At 43.0% G+C, this 16,395-nt stretch overlaps 1 protein-coding gene across 4 annotated transcripts in view; it reads right to left on the reverse strand.

Annotated features, from left to right (window-relative positions):
- Window positions 1-208: 208 nt before the first annotated feature.
- The window catches only part of NCMAP (non-compact myelin associated protein), a 561,420-nt gene continuing 545,233 nt past the window's right edge, over window positions 209-16,395 (reverse strand). For all 4 annotated transcript variants that reach the window (XM_033422556.2, XM_033422557.2, XM_033422558.2 and 1 more), the window contains one exon: window positions 209-337. The gene's annotated coding sequence lies outside the window, so the exon portion shown is untranslated. The remainder of the gene's footprint in view (window positions 338-16,395) is intronic.

Here is a 16,395-nt window from a genome sequence, read left to right on the forward strand (position 1 = left end):
CTGTTTTCATTCCTCTCGGGAGTGAAAAAAACCTAGGAGTGAACATTGCTGGGTCATACGATAAGTGCACGTGTCACTTTTTAGGAAACTGACAAACTGTTTCCGCGGGGGCCGTAGCATTTACATTCCCATCAGCGCGGGGGGAGGGCTCCAGTTTCTCCCCCTCCTCACCAGCGCAGGTTCTCCTCTGTCCTTTCCAGCAGACACGCAGGCTCAGCGGCCGTGGCTCACGGGCCCAGCCGCTCCGCGGCATGTGGGATCTTCCCGGACCGGGGCACGAACCCATGTCCTCTGCATCGGCAGGCGGACTCTCAACCACTGCGCCACCAGGGAAGCCCTCCAGCTTCTCTTCTTAAGGGAAATGACGGCACCTGACATTGACGGAAGGCTCACCGTGCACCAGGTGCGGGGCGGACTGCTCCCCAGGCTTTGTCTCCATGACCCTACAAGCAGGTGTCCTCGTCACGCCCCAGTTGAGGGGCCTGGGAAGTGGACACATGAGGCGAGTGGCTCAGGCCACAGGTGAAGTGATCACAAAGCAGGATGGGAGCACGTGGGAGTCGGGCCCAAAGAGAGCAGAGGGGACAGAAGCTGGGAGAAGGTGGGGTCTGAGGTGGGAGCACTGGGCCTGTCCCGCTGAGGCCTGTGGTCCAGAGGAGACTGGAAAGTACGGTTGGGAATGTTCCTTGTATGACAGGAGGGTCACACTCCACCGAGGAACGGGCATGACTTGGAATGACCAGTTCCCGAAGCCCAGCCCCTCCCGCTCCATGGAACAAAGAGGCCCCCGTGCCAATTCCCCCCCTCCCCCTCCCCAGGCTTGGAAAGAAGCACGGAGTGTGTGTCCAAAAGAAGCAGCATCCTGTTCTCCCCAGGGACAGCCTCTCACGTGACACCTCGTTCCGGGCCCTCAGCCGTTAATCATGACAAGACTCAAGGAAGAAAGTTCCCGTCCAGTGGCCAGCAGGTAGGAGGCTGGCCTGGGCTCCGTGGGCCTCAGTAAATCACCCTGTTGAGTTGGCGTCTCACTGGATTGCAATTACAATCCTTCAGGCCTGACACAAAATCACTGGGCTGGTAAGAGGAGAGTACCTGGGTAATGTGTTTAACAGAAATTAACCTGGTTAAGCCCTGACTCTATTGAAAATGAGAAAGTGTGGATGGGCCTGATCAATGCGTCCGCAGCCCAATTGACTCCAGAGCTGGCTTTGGATTTCAGTTAAGTGGGCCGACCCGAAAACGGGGAGACTCATTTTATTAAATTACCTCTTTGTCATAGAGTTCAGATCATGGTGGAGTTTGCTTTGTCAGCCGTGGGGGCTGGTGGCTGGAAGGGCCTTTGGTGCCCACGTGTGCACCCATCTGCAGCCCTGCAGGCCCCCCGCCCTCACAAATGTGCACACAAACCTTGCCAGAGCGAGAAGGGTTAGTAAATATCTATCCCCCTCCTCAGGGAGTTGAGAGTATGGATTTGATCAAATACTCGTTTACTCCCTGCCCACCGTCGCTTCCCACCCCCTTGGCCTTTTGGCAGATAAATGATGTTATTTGAAGGTATTCTTGAAATTTCTGATGGAGACTGTTTCTTAAGTGCTTTTAGAGCAGGCCTATACTTTGTAATACTTGTCACATTCTGGCTAGTAAACTCCTGGCCTTTAAAAGCCGGAACCTTACTCTGTTTCCTGAATCCGAGGGAATAGGTCATTAACTGTGAATTTCAAATGAAGCAGATTTACAGTATATATCACAGAAATACGTTTATGAGAGACAGTGAATACCAAGGAATCCATGGAACAGGAAAAAACCGAGGACCCCGAGAGAGATCAGCTGATCTGGGGAGCAGGTTTTTTCTTTTCTTTTTCGGGTTCTTTTGGCTGATTTGGCCAAGTCTGGGTCTCTTGTTCCAGGTTCCTGATAGAAATATCTTTCTGGTTCTGTTCAGCTCCCATCCCAATACAGTACCCTACTGGGTGAGGCCCCTGGAGATCTTGACTGTGGAAATGCCACAGACTGGAAGATAATTCTTTGAGATAAGGATGGGAAGTTGGGTTCGGCTGGGTTGGGGAAATAGGAGAGAGGTTAAGGGAAGCACAGTTGAGGCTGGGTCAGCTGGGGTGATGATCAATGCTATGTGTCCACTTGGCTAGGCTATAGTACCTAGTGGTTTAATCAAACGCTAATCTAGGTGTTGCTCTGAAGGGACTGTAGTTGACACCTACAATCAGTTGCCTTTAAGTAAAGGAGGTTACCCTTGATACCGTGGGTGGGCCCCATCCAATCAATTGAAGGCCTTAAGAGCAAAAACTGTTTCCAAGAGAAGAAATTCTACTTCAAGGCTGTTACATCAACTTCTGCCTGAGTTTCCAGCTGCTGGAAGATTCCAGCCTGCTGCTTACAGGATTTTGGACTTGCTGGTCTTCACAGTTGTGTAATCCAATTCCTTAAGATAAATCCATCCATCCACCCATCCATCCACTCACCCATCCATTCACCCATCCATCCATCCATCCACCCATCCATTTACCCATCCATTTACCCATCCATCCACCCATCCTTCCACCCACCTACCCATCCATCCATCCATCCATCCATCCATCCATCCATCCATCCATCCATCCTATTGGTTCTGTTTCTCTGGAGAACCTTGATTGATATAGCTGGTTTCTGGCAGTAATTTTGGACCTTTTCTCCTCATCATTTCTGAAGACTTTCTTCACTTGCCACCATCTCGAAGAGGCAGGAGAGCCCCACGTAAGTGCTTTGAACAACACATGGCATGTGGGAGGGCGCAGTGAGCAGTAGCTAGTTCCCTTGCCCCCTCTTTGTCTCTCCTTCTTTCTCTCCCCTTCCTTCCTCCCTCCCTTCCTTCTTCCTTTCCTTCTTTCCTTTCTTCCTTTCTTGAGTCAGCCTTAAAAGAAGATAATAACCAACCAGTTTTTACTTATCTTTCATCCACCTCCCCAATCCGCACACCCATCCATCCATGTTTATCTACCTATCCATTTTAGAAGGAATTTGGAAATAAAATACATTCACAGGACCTTAGTTTTGAGGGGCCTTTCTTGATGTCCAGACTCTTCATTTTACTGATGAAAAAAAACCATGAGGCTCAGAGAGGAAGTGACTTGCCAAGAGTAACACAGCACATTATGATCAGTGTGGGGACTGGACCCCCTCAGGTCTCCTGGTTCCCACTGCCTCTTCTGTGACTCTGATTGCCTTTAATCTCAGCAAAGCAGGTGAGCCTGGGTGTGGGGCAGGGGGTCTATCTGGCAGGCAGGTGCTCTGCCCCCGGGTGCCCTCACCCCTCCTCCTATTTCAGCCCATGCGATGGCCTCTGGAGTAGATGAGTTGGTTGTTAGTGACAGCTCTCTAGTGGGTTGTTTCATCACGGTTAGAGGAGCCACCGACTGCTGAATATTTACGACATGCCAGGCACTGCACTTGGCACCCTAGGGAGGTCACGATCAGGAGGTCTGCCCAAGATCCCAGCTACTACGCGGTGCCGTTGGGAGGCCTCGCCCGGTGTCTTCGCTGTCAGACTGTCACTCCTGGGGTGGAAACCTCCTGTGCTCCTGGGAGCTGGAGGGTCTGGACCCTCTGGCCAGCTGTGACTTCAGAACAGTCGATTCCTTTTCGTGACCTCTCACAAGCATGCCAGTGCCCACCATGCCTCCTTCCCGGTGCGCCGAGCACTGAAAAGCGCCACGCGCATGGAGGATGCTGCGCTCCATGGCTTGACTCTTCTTTTGGGCACAGAAGTGCCAACCCGCTACTGTCGTGTCCTGCCTCAACGTCCCTCCTCCTCTCTGAGGGGTGAAAAGTGCCCCAAGAGAGCCACCCGGGACCAGGGCTGGGCTGAGTGCTGTGGACGGCTAGTGGGGGTTTAGATGTCTCCTCTTTGACGTGGAGGCTGGAGGATCAGGTGAGGATCCTGCTCTGCAGGGCCAGGATGGTTCCCGAGACAGTCGCGTCTTTGTGTGAACTCTGCCCTGCAGCATCCGCCCACAGAAACCTGTTGGCTCAGAACTGTCTCTTGTGGGGAAAAACAGCCTAGCAGGGATGGGGAAACATGAGCTTGTCCTGTCCAGGGCAGAGCTGTGGGCTGGGCCAGGGCTGGCACTACGTGATTTGGGAAGCAGACTCAGGAGCCCTGTTAGTGCTAGGGAGCAGACCTGACTTCTAGGCTGGCACAGGTGGGAGCCTCTGGAATGTGTGGGAAGGACGTTGTCTCCGGTGGCTGTGTGATTGAGTCCCCACCTACTTCTCTCATCCTGTGCCACCTTGTCCTTTGCTCCCTGATCTCCAGCCCACACTGGCGATGCTTCATCCTGCCGCAGGGCCTTTGCACACACAGAACCCTGGACTGAGATTTAAAATTTTCAAATATGAAGAAAATTACATAACATAATTAAGAAGATAAACTGGATACCCATCTCTGAACAGATATTAACATTTTGTCACTTTTGCTTTAGAACACTCTATTTTTTAAATTGTGATGAAGCCACATAGATTAAGTTTGCCATCTTAACCATTTCTAAGCGTACAATTCAGTAGGGTTAAGTATATTTACGTTGCTGAGCAACAAATCTCTAGAACTTTTTCATCTTACAAAATTGAACCTCCATACTCTTCTCCATAGATGCCACATCTTCTTCATCCATTTATGTTTTGATGGACACTTAGGTTGTTTCCTTACCTTGGCTATTGTGAATAATGCTGGAATGAACATGGGAGTGTACATATCTCTTTTCTGTCCTGCTTTCATTTCCTTTGGATATATACCCAGAAGTGGGATTGCTGGATCCTATGCTGGATCATAAAGTTCCATTTTTTAACTTTTTGAGGAACCACGATACTGTTTTCCATGGTGGCTGCACCAATTTATATTCCCAGCAACAGTGCACAAGCGTTCCCTTTTCTCCACATCCTCGCCAACACTTCTCATCTCTTGTCTTTTAGATGATAGCCACTCTAACAGGTTTGAAGTGATATCTTATTTTAGTTTTGATTTGCCTTTCCCTGATGATTAGCAATGTTGATCAGTTTTTCACGTGCCTACTGGCTATTCGTATGTCTTCTTTGGAACAATCTCTGTTGTATATATTTTTAATAAATGTCTATTCAAGTATTTTGCCCATATTTAAATTTGGGCTTTCTTTTTATTGTTGATTTGCAACAGTTCTTTATATATTCTAGATACTAGACCCTTATCAGATATCTAATTTGCAAATATTTTATCCGATTCTGTAGGTTGTCTTTTCACCCTCTTGGTAATGTCCTTTGACGCACAAGGGTTTTAAATTCGATGAAGTCCACTTTCTTTTTATTTTTGCTGCTGTTCTTTTGGTGTCATGTCTAAGAATTCATTGCCAGATCTAAGGTCATGAAAATTCACTGCTATGTTACCTTCTAAGAGTTTATGGTTTTAGCTCTTATATTTCAGTCATTGATCCATTTTGAATTAATTTTTGTATATGGTGTGAGGTAGGGGTCCAACTTCATTCTACAGCATGCAGATATCATATGAAATAAACTTCAATTAAAAAAATTTGAAAAACCTCAAAGTTGCAAGAATAGTACAAAAAAGCTTTTTCTTGTAATCATTTGAGAGTAGGTTGCCAATATGGTACCCCATTACCCCCCAATACTTTAGTGTGTATTTCCTACAAACAAGATAGTTCTATAGAACCACAATACAACCATCAAAATCAGGAAATAAACATTGACTTGTTACTACTGTCTAGTCTTCAGACTCCATTCAAGTTTTCCCAGTGGTCCCAACAATATCTTTTAGAGTAAAGGATACAATTCAGAATCATTTAGTATCATGTCTTTTTTCTTTCATTCTGGAAAATTCCTCAGACTTTCCTTACTTTTCACGACCTTGACATTTTTGAAGATTGCAGGTCAGCTATTTTGTAGCCCATCTCTCAATTTGGCTTTTTCTGGTGTTTCCTCAAGATTAGACTCAGATTTTGCATATTTAGCCAGAATATCACAGAAGCAATGCTGGGGTTCTTCTCAGTGCATCCTGTCAGGTGGTGTGATTTGGATTTTTTCCATTACCGATGAAGTGCACTTTGAACCCTTGATTCAGGTGGTGTCAGCCACTTTTCCACTTCTCCACTGTCAGGTTATTCTTTTTCTCCTTGGAATTAATACGTATTTTTTTTGGGGGGGGGAGGTACTTGGAAACTGTAAATATCCCAATCCTTGTCAAAATTTCAATTTATTAATTTATATCATGATTTCCTATTTTATTTGATGGGTCATAAGATGGTTTTAGTTTTTAATATTTTTAGAGCACTTTTAGGTTCATAGCAAAATTGAGTGGAAGGTACAGAGATTTCCCATATGCCTCCTGTCCCCACATACACACATCCTCCCTGACTATCAACATCCTGCACCACAGTGGTGCATTTGTTACAGTTGATGAAACTACATTGACATCATTATCACCCAAAGTCCATAATTTACATTGAGATTTACTCTTGGTGTTGTGCAGTCTATGGTTTCAACAAATGTATAATGACATATACCCACTACTGTAGTATCATACAGAATACAGAATAGTTTCACTCTCCTAAAAATCTTCTGTGTTAAACCTATTCATCCACCTCTCCCCCCTAAGCCTTGGAAACCACTGATCCTTTTCCTGTCTCTGAAGTTTTGCCTTTTCTATAATGTCATATATTTGGAATCATACAGGATATAGCCGTCTCGGATTGGCTTCTTTCAGTTAGTAATACTAAAGGTTCCTCTATGTCCTTTCATGGCTTGATCATTTCTTTTTAGTGCTAATGGTCCATTGTCTGGATGTGCCACAGTTTATTGACTCTTTCACTTACTGAAGAACATGTTGGTTTCTTCCAAGTTTCAGCAATTATGGATAAAGTTGCTATAAACATTTCTGTTCAGATTTTTGTGTGAATATAAGTCTTCAGTTCATTTGAGTAAATACCAAGGAGTGTGACTGCTAGATCATACGGTAGGAGCATGTTTAGTTTTGTAAGGAACTGCCGAACTGTCTTACAGAGTGGCGGCACCATTTTGCATTCCCACCAGCAATATATGGGAGTTCCTGTTGCTCCACATCCTTGCCAGTATTTGGTGGTGTTAGAGTTTTGGATTTGGCCATTTGAATAGGTGTGTAGTGGTATCTTGTTGTTTTAATTTACATTTCCCTAATGACACATTATGTTGAGCATCTTTTCATGTGCTTATTTGCCATCTATAAATCTTCTTTGGTGAGATGTCTGTTTAGGTCTTTTGTCCAGTTTTAGTTAAGTCATTTGTTTTCTTCTTCTTCTTCTTATTTCTTTTTGCGGTACGCAGGCCTCTCACTGTTGTGGCCTCTCCCATTGCAGAGCACAGGCTCCGGACACGCAGGCTCAGTGGCCATGGCTCACGGGCCCAGCCGCTCCGCGGCATGTGGGATCTTCCTGGACCGGGGCACGAACCCCTGTCCCCTGCATCGGCAGGCGGACTCTCAACCATTGTGCCACCAGGGAAGCCCGTATTTGTTTTTTTATCATTGGGTTTTTTATTATTCTTTGTATATTTTGGGTAACAGTCCTTTATCAGATGTGTCTTTTGCAAATACTTTCTCCCAGTATGTGGCTTGTCTTCTTATTCTCTTGATAGTCTTTTCCAGAGCAGACGTTTTCAATTTTAATGAGCTCCAGCTTGTCAGTTATTTTTTTCATGCATCATGCTATGCCCAAGGTCAGTTAGATTTTCTGCTATGTTATCTTCTAGGAGTTTTATAGTTTTACATTTTACACTTAAGTCTATGATGCTTTTTTTTTTTTTTTTTTGTGGTACGTGAGCCTCTCACTGCTGTGGCCTCTCCCATTGCGGAGCACGGGCTCCGGATGCGCAGGCTCAGCGGCCGTGGTTCACGGGCCCAGCCGCTCCGCAGCATGTGGGATCTTCCCGGACCGGGGCACGAACCCGCGTCCCCTGCATCGGCAGGTGGACTCTCAACCACTGCGCCACCAGGAAAGCCCTATCATGCATTTTGAGTTAATTTTTGTGAAGGGTATAAAGTCTGTGTCTAGATTAATTTTTTTTGCAGATGGATGTTCAGTTGTTCCAGCACCATTTTTAAAAAATATTTATTTATTTATGTTTGGCTGTGCTGGGTCTTCATTGTTGCACGCGGGCTTTCTTTAGTTGCAGTGAGCAGGGACTACTCTTCGTTGAGGTGTGTGGGCTTCTTATTGTGGTGGCTTCCCTTGTTGTGGAGCATGGGCTCTAGGAGCGCGGGCTTCAGTAGTTGTGGCACACAGGCTCAGTAGTTGTGGCGCACAGGCTTAGTTGCTCCGTGGCATGTGGGATCTTCCTGGACCAGGGCTCAAACCCGTGTCCCCCACATTGGCAGGTGGATTCTTAACCACTGTGCCACCAGGGAAGCCCCACATATGTTTTAGAATCAGATCGTATGTTCCACAAAAAGAATTTTACTGAGGGCTTGATCAATTGAGGAAAAACTTACACACACACACACACACACACACACTATATATATATATATATATATATATATATATATATATATATATATATATATATATATATTTAAATTGTGTCTTTCTATCCATGGTAGTATCTCTCTCCACTTATTTATGCAAAGGGCTTGCAAAATTTTTGTACATTATAGTCCTGGATACTTTATATTTTGATGCTATTGAGAATTTTGATTATATTGTATTGCATTGTATTTTTAAACTTACATTCTCAAATTGTGTTGCTCATGTTTAGAAATACAATTGGATCCTATAGGTTGATTCTGTATTCTGCAATGGTTCTTGACACTCTTATTAATTTTAATAATTTTAATATAATTTTTTTGTTTCTATATATGATAATTGCATTCTTTTTCTTCCTTTCTATTTTGGATATTTTTGTCCTATGTTTTGCATAACTGCATTGCGAGGAACTCCAGTATAGTGATAGAGGGGCAATAATGAGACCTTATCTAGCTCATGATCTTAAAGCAAATGCTTTCAGTGTTTCACCATTCAGTATGATATTCGATATAATGTGAGTTTATTTCTTCTCTTCCTCTTTTTCTTTCTCTCCCAGATACTCTTTAACAAACTGAGAAATTTCTCTTTTACTTATAGTTTGCTAACTTAAAAAAATGATAAATGGATGTTGAATCATATCAAATGATTTTTCTGTATTACTGAAATAACCATATTATTTTTCTTCTTTAATCTGTTAAAGTATTGAAGCATATTAAGTGATTTTCTAATGTTATGCCAATCTTGGATTCCTGAAATAAATACAAGTTGATTCTGGTGTATTTATTACCCTTTTTATTACTCATTGCTCATTCCTGGTATTTTTTTAAAAATATTTATTTATTTATTTTGGCTGCACCAGGTCTTAGTTGTAGCATGCAGGATCTTCGTTGCAGCATGTGGCCTTCTTCTTAGTTGCAGCATACGAACTCTTAGTTGTGGCCTGCATTAGAGATCTAGTTCCTGACCAGGGATCAAACCCAGGTCCCCTGCATTGGGAGCATGGATTCTTACCCACTGGACCACCAGGGAAGTCCCTGGTTTGCTAGTATTTTATTTAGGATTTTTCATCTATGTTTATGAGTGACATTGGCATGTAATTTTTATTTCTCATACTGTCCTTAATGGGTTTTAGAGTCAAGGTTATGCATAATGAAATGAGTTGGGAAGTGTTCCTTCTTTTTCATTATTCTGGAATATAAAACTTAAAAGTAGAAAACGTTTATTGACTGAGTCAGAGAGAGATGAGATGAAAGAAGAAAAAGGAGAGATTCAAAACATGAGAGTGACTCAACCTGCTATTGCTGGCTTTGAAGGAAGACAGAGATATGAGCCAAAAAATGCAGGAAATGGTCCTAAGCTGGAAATGGAAGCTGACAGCTAGCAAGGAAACAGGGATCTCAGCCTTGCAACCACAGGGAACTAATTCTGCCAACAACCTGAATGAGCAAGAAAATGAACCCTTCCGTAGAGCCTCCAGAAGGGAAGCAGCCCTGCTGACAACTTGATTTTAGCCTGTTGAGACCCATATCAGAATACTGACTTACAGAATTGTAAAATAATAAATTTGTGTTGTTTTAAGCCACTAAGTTTGTATTGATTTGTTACAACAGCAGTAGAAAACTAATACACTCTTAAATTTGGATTTGTTTGATTGTTTCTTCATGATTAGATTCAAGTTTATTGGTCTTTTCAAATAATCAACTTTGGGGTTTATTGATCTTCTAAAATGTATGTTCTCTATTTCATTAATTTCTACTCTGTATTGTTTCCTTCATTCTACTGTCTTTGATGTTATTTAAATAGAATATTCAACTCAGTTTTCATTCTTCATTCTTTGTAATATAACCTTTAAAGGCTACAAATCTGCTTCTTGGTATTGCTATAGCAGCATCCCACAACTTTTGGTATGAAATATTTTCATTATCATTCAATTCTAAATATTTTCTAATTTCCATTGTGAGTTCTTTTTTTTTTGATCCATGAGTCATTTAGTAATGTTTTAAAATTTGGAGATATATGGGGCTTCTCCATTATGTGTTTGTTATTGATTTTCTAACTTATTTGCATTGTGCTTAGAGAATGTTATCTGTATGACACCCAGCCTTTGAAATATTCATGAAAATTGATTCATGTACTCTTGAAAGTATACTGAGTGCAATGTTCTATATATGTCCATAAGATCAAGCTTATTAGTGTGTCAGTCAAATTTTTCTATATGCTTACTGATTTTTTTTTCTTCTGTGTTGTCAGTTACTGAGACAACTATGTTAAAATCTCTTATATATGGTGGATTTGTCAATTTCTCCTGTAGCTCAGTCAATTTTTCCTTAAAATTTTTAATGTTATTAGTTGCATGCAGGTTTAGAATTGTTGTATCTTCTTGGTGAATTGGACCTTTTGTCATTAGTTTGTGACACTCTTTATTTCTAATAATACATTTTTCAGTAAAGTCTATTTTTCTGATGTTAATATAACCACCTTATCTTTCTCATTTAATTAGTGTTCGCCTAGAATATCTTTTTTCATTCTTTCACTTTTAACCCTCTTGGGTACTTATGTTTTAGTTTTTACTTTCATAAATGATACTTACTTGGATTTTTAAAAAATCCACCCTGATAACTGGGATTTTAGGTAATCAATGATTTATTTTAAAAACTTTTTTTTAAACTATTTTTTGCCTTTTCTGTTTCCACCCCCCCCCCGTATTTTCTAACCATTTTAGGGGGATTTTTTTTTTTTTTTGCATTCCATCCTAATCGTCTGTTTGGAAGTTATATACTTTATTGCTATTCTTTTAGTCATTACTGTAGAAATATCAACATACCATTTACATAATCAAATACTAAAATTAACTACCATTATTCTTTTCACCCAAATGCAAGCTAAAACTCCACCACCACTCTTCTTTTTATTTTTTAAAATTTTATTTATTTTTGGCTGCGTTGTGTCTTCATTGCTGTGCACAGGCTTTCTCTAGTTGTGGAGAGCAGAGACTACTCTTTGCTACGGTGCACAGGCTTCCCATTGCGGTGGCTTCTCTTGTTGGGGAGCATGGGTTCTAGGTGCACAGGGCTTCAGTAGTTGTGGTGCATGGGGCTTCAGTAGTTGTGGCACACAGGCTAAGTAGTTGTGGCTTGTGGGCTCTAGAGCACAGGCTCAGTAGTTGTGGCACACAGGCTTAGTTGCTCCAAGGAACGTGGGATCCTCCTGGACCAGGGATCGAACCCATGTCCCCTGCATTGGTAGGCAGACTTTTAACCACTGCACCACCAGGGAAGTCCCCACTACCACTCTTCAATTCCACTGTTGTTACATATTTTAATTCTACTTTATAGTTTGTAAATCTTGCATGGTATTAATGGTTTGGTCAATCTGTGTTGCTTAGAAATACCCACATATTCACTCACCATCCTCCTTGCTTTCCATTCCTTCTTGCTTCTCTAAGCTTCCATCTGGTATTACTTTTCTCCTGACTGAATAAATCCTTTATCATTAAAAAAAATGAGGATCTGTTTATGGCAAACATGTTTAGTTTTTATTTGTTTAAAAATATCTTTATTTTAGTCTCATTTTTAAAGGTATTTTCTCTAGATGTAAAATTCTAGTTATGTTTTTTGAGTACATTGAAGACATTACTCCACTGAATTTTGGCATCTCTTGTGGCGGTTGAGAAGTCAGCTGTCAGTCTAACTGTCATCGACTTAGAGAACATCTGTCATCAACTTAGAGGCCATTTGGCTGCTTGTTTTTTTTTTTTTGCAGTACGCGGGCCTCTCACTGTTGTGGCCTCTCCCGTTGTGGAGCACAGGCTCCGGACACGCAGGCTCAGCGGCCATGGCTCACGGGCCCAGCCATTCCACAGCATGTGGGATCTTCCCAGACTGGGGCACGAACCCGTGTTCTCTGCATCGGCAGGCGGACTCTCAACCGCTGTGCCACCAGGGAAGCCCCTGGCTGCTTTTTTGAACTTCTCTTTTTCTTTGGTGTTTTGCAGTTTCATTATGATGTGTTTAGGTGTTAGAGTTGCCAGAAAAAAAATATAGGAGGCCCAGTTAAATTAAAATTTCAGATAAAAAACAAGTACGTTAAAAAAATATAGCTATTTATTTATTTATTTTGGCTGCTCTGGGTCTTAGTTGCAGCATGAGGGATCTTTGTTGTGGCACTCAGGATCTTTAGTTGCGGCAGGCGTGTGGGATCTAGTTCCCAGACCAGGAATCAAACCCGGGCCCCCTGCATTGGGAGCTTGCAGTCTTACCCACTGGACCACCAGGGAAGTCTCAACAAGTACATTTTTAGTATAAGTATGTTCCAAATATTGCATGGGACATGCTTATACTAAAAAAAAAAATTCATTGTTTATCTGAAATTCAAACTTAACTAGGAGTCTTGTATTTTTACTTGCTAAATCTGGTAACACTATTAGGTGTTAATTCCTTTATTTACACTGCTTGGGCTTTTTTAGATTCTTAAATCTGTGGCTATTTATCTTCATTATTTATAGAAACTTCTCAGAGATAATGCTTGATTCAATGGCCATTATCTCTTCAAATATTGCCTCTGTCATATTCTTTTTCTGCCCTCGTTCTATAACCATGATTAGGTATATGTTACAAATTGTCATACTATTCTCAATGTATCTTAACCTCTCTTTGATAATTTCCACCTCTATAATTTCTGTTTTATTCTTCTTCAACTGGTTCTAACTCACTGTTAAAGACAATTACTGAGTTTTAAATTTCAGTCATTATATTTTTCATTTCTAGAGGTTCTTTTTTTAAATCTATGAAGTTGGGACTTCTCTGGTGGCACAGTGGTTGAGAATCCGCATGCCAATGCAGGGGACATGGGTTCGATCCCTGGTCCAGGAAGACCCCACATGCCACAGAGTAACTAAGCCCATGTGCCACAACTACTGAGCCTGCGCTCTAGAGCCTGTGAGCCACAGCTACTGAAGCCCATGTACCTAGAGCTCATGCTCTGCAACAAGAGAAGCCACTGCAATGAGAAGGCCGTGCACTGCAATGAAGAGTAGCCCCCGCTCGCCACAACTAGAGAAAGCCGCACGCAGCAACGAAGACCCAACGCAGCCAAAGATAAATAAATCTATGTAGTCATTTTTATAGACACTCTTTACTTATATTTTCAAATGCCCTTTTAAAAATGTCTTTAAATATGTTAAAATTATTTTAAATTCTATGTGTGATAATTCCAGTGTTTGAGGTCTTTGTGGGTCTGAGTCTACTACCTGTTGTTTCTGCTGAGTCTTGTTCAGGATGCTTGGTTTCCTTGTGTGTTTTGTGATCGCTACCATGAGCTCATAGATCAGAATTTTACCTTTGGGTAATTTTTGGGACTGTGATGGAGGTCGGTTCCTACAGGGGATGTGCATTGACTTCTGCCAGGAGCCTGTGGTCATTACCGGCTTGAGACCATTTTAAACTAAATTCTTGGCTTGGTATTTTTTTGACCACCCAAGTAGAGTGAATTCAGGCTGCAAACCCTCTTATTGGTGTTGGCTTGTAGTTACGAATTCTGAGAGAGATTTTTTCCCCCCTCTTCTACTCACTGCCAGTGTTCAGTATAAGCAATTTGCCTGTAGTCTCCAGGGAGTAGAGGCTAGGGTGGTTTTGGTCTAGTTCCCCTTGATACCAATGTGTAACTTTTTGGGCTTTATGCTGAGGGGCTTTTCTCTTAGAGTCCTCACCTTGGGTGGGCTCTGGGTTTTGTCCCCAGTCTGTACCCCATGTAGCTTTGGAACAACATTAATCTCTCTGAGTTCCACTGTTCAGTTAGTTTTTGATTCTGTTAGGCATTACCTTTTGAAGACTTAATTGGTGCAATTAAAGCTTTTTTTTTTTTTTTTTCCCCTAGCTGGCATGTTTGGTTGGTTTTGGTTGGAGGGTCTAAAGAGTGTTTAGTGCAGCATCCTGCTGGAGACACAAGACCCTCACTTCCCCTACCAGCAATTTTTTTTAGTGAAAACCTGTGAAATCAGCTTCTGGTTGGTTTTCTCTTCCTAATATGTTATTGTTTTCGGACATGCAAGTAGAGGACATGGTCAGATGTAATAATCACAGCATTGAATCTTTCATGTGGGCTAGCATGTTTATTCATTCATTCACTAATCATTTTTTTAAGCCTCTGTTAAATGCCAGGCTTTTTGTTAGGTCCTGGGGATTCAGGTGGACAGGGCAGACTCAACCCCGTCTGCTTTCATGAGGCTCACAGTCCAGTGACTTGCATTTACAGTACTGTGCTAAGCACCTTATGTACATTATTTAATTTAAGCCTCATAACCACCCTGCGGGTTGTAGACAACCATTTTATCGATTAGGAAAAGAAGGCACAGAAAATTTATGTAAATTACCCAAGATCAGACAGCTATTAAGAGGTGGATCAGGGGGCTTCCCTGGTGGCGCAGTGGTTGAGAGTCCGCCTGCCGATGCAGGGGACACGGGTTCGTGCCCCGGTCCGGGAGGATCCCACATGCCACGGAGCGGCTGGGCCCGTGAGCCATGGCCGCTGAGCCTGCACGTCCGGAGCCTGTGCTCCGCAACGGGAGAGGCCACAACAGTGAGAGGCCCGCGTACCGCAAAAAAAAGAGGTGGATCAGGGACTTGAGCCCAGGTCTGCCTGGCTGCAAAGCCTTTGTCCTTAACATCATGCTCCTTGTTATGCCAAAAGAGGGCACTGTTGGGTATGCCCAGAAGAGAGGGCACTTTCTTTCTTAACGTGTGTGGAGGGATATGCAGGTAGAAGCCATTGTTAGCTTTCTTAGGATGAATTTGGGTAACAGGTCAGGCTAATCCATGATCAGAGCTTAGAGTTCCAAGGAACAGGACTGAGCAGATGAAGGCTCATGTTCAGGACTTCCGAAGCCATTTGTATCACACAGTGCTGTTGGATGTGGAAAGCAACGAGGAAGATGAAATTAGTAGCATCCAGAGTCGGATCTTGGGGTTGTGGTGCTGCTATTGTCACTTACTTCTGGAAAATGCACCCTGCATAGCAGTGGTTTCAGAAGCCAAGTCTGTCCTTGGATGTGAGTCTAGCTGGTTCCCTGGATGGAAAATTAAGAGGCCTTGGGGACAAGACTCTTCCCCTCACTGGGCTTCAATATCCTTGTATATATAATAAGGATATTTGACTCCATCATCTCTAAGGGACCCTTCCATATCCAACAGACTATGGTCCTGTGATTCTGTGAGATGCCCAGAGAGGGATCAGTTTCTGTGCTGTGTCCAGGGAGGTGCAGGTGTAGAAGATTAAAGGGGCAGGAGACCTATTTTTCACCCCCTATATTTCACCCCAACTGTACCCATACCTGGGACATCAGCCCCCAACTGATGTCCCAGGTATGGGTACAGTGGGGTGAAATATAACCATGTGTCTCAACCCTACAATTCCATCCTTCCCAAACCTGTCTGGATGGCATCTCTTCTAAGTGGCCCTCCTTGATCTCCCTGCTGCCTGGACTTCAATAACACCTGAGTTTCCTTGTTTGTTAGACTGTCAAGCTTCCTGAGCGTTGGGCCTGGGTCTTTCACACCCCTGTACCCCCTGAAGCATCCAGAGTAATGTTAGCTGAATGCACAATGAAAGGAAATCAGCTCTTTTTTGGGGGGGGGCGTATAATCGCTTTACAATGGTGTGTTAGTTTCTGCTTTATAACAAAGTGAATCAGTTATACATATACATATGTTCCCATATCTCTTCCCTCTTGCATCTCCCTCCCTCCCACCCTCCCTATCCCACCCCTCCAGGCGGTCACAAATCACCGAGCTGATCTCCCTGTGCTATGCGGCTGCTTCCCACTAGCTATCTACCTTACGTTTTGTAGTGTATATATGTCCATGCC

The sequence above is a fragment of the Orcinus orca genome, chromosome 1, assembly GCF_937001465.1.
Source record: "Orcinus orca chromosome 1, mOrcOrc1.1, whole genome shotgun sequence".
NCBI lineage: Eukaryota > Metazoa > Chordata > Mammalia > Artiodactyla > Delphinidae > Orcinus > Orcinus orca.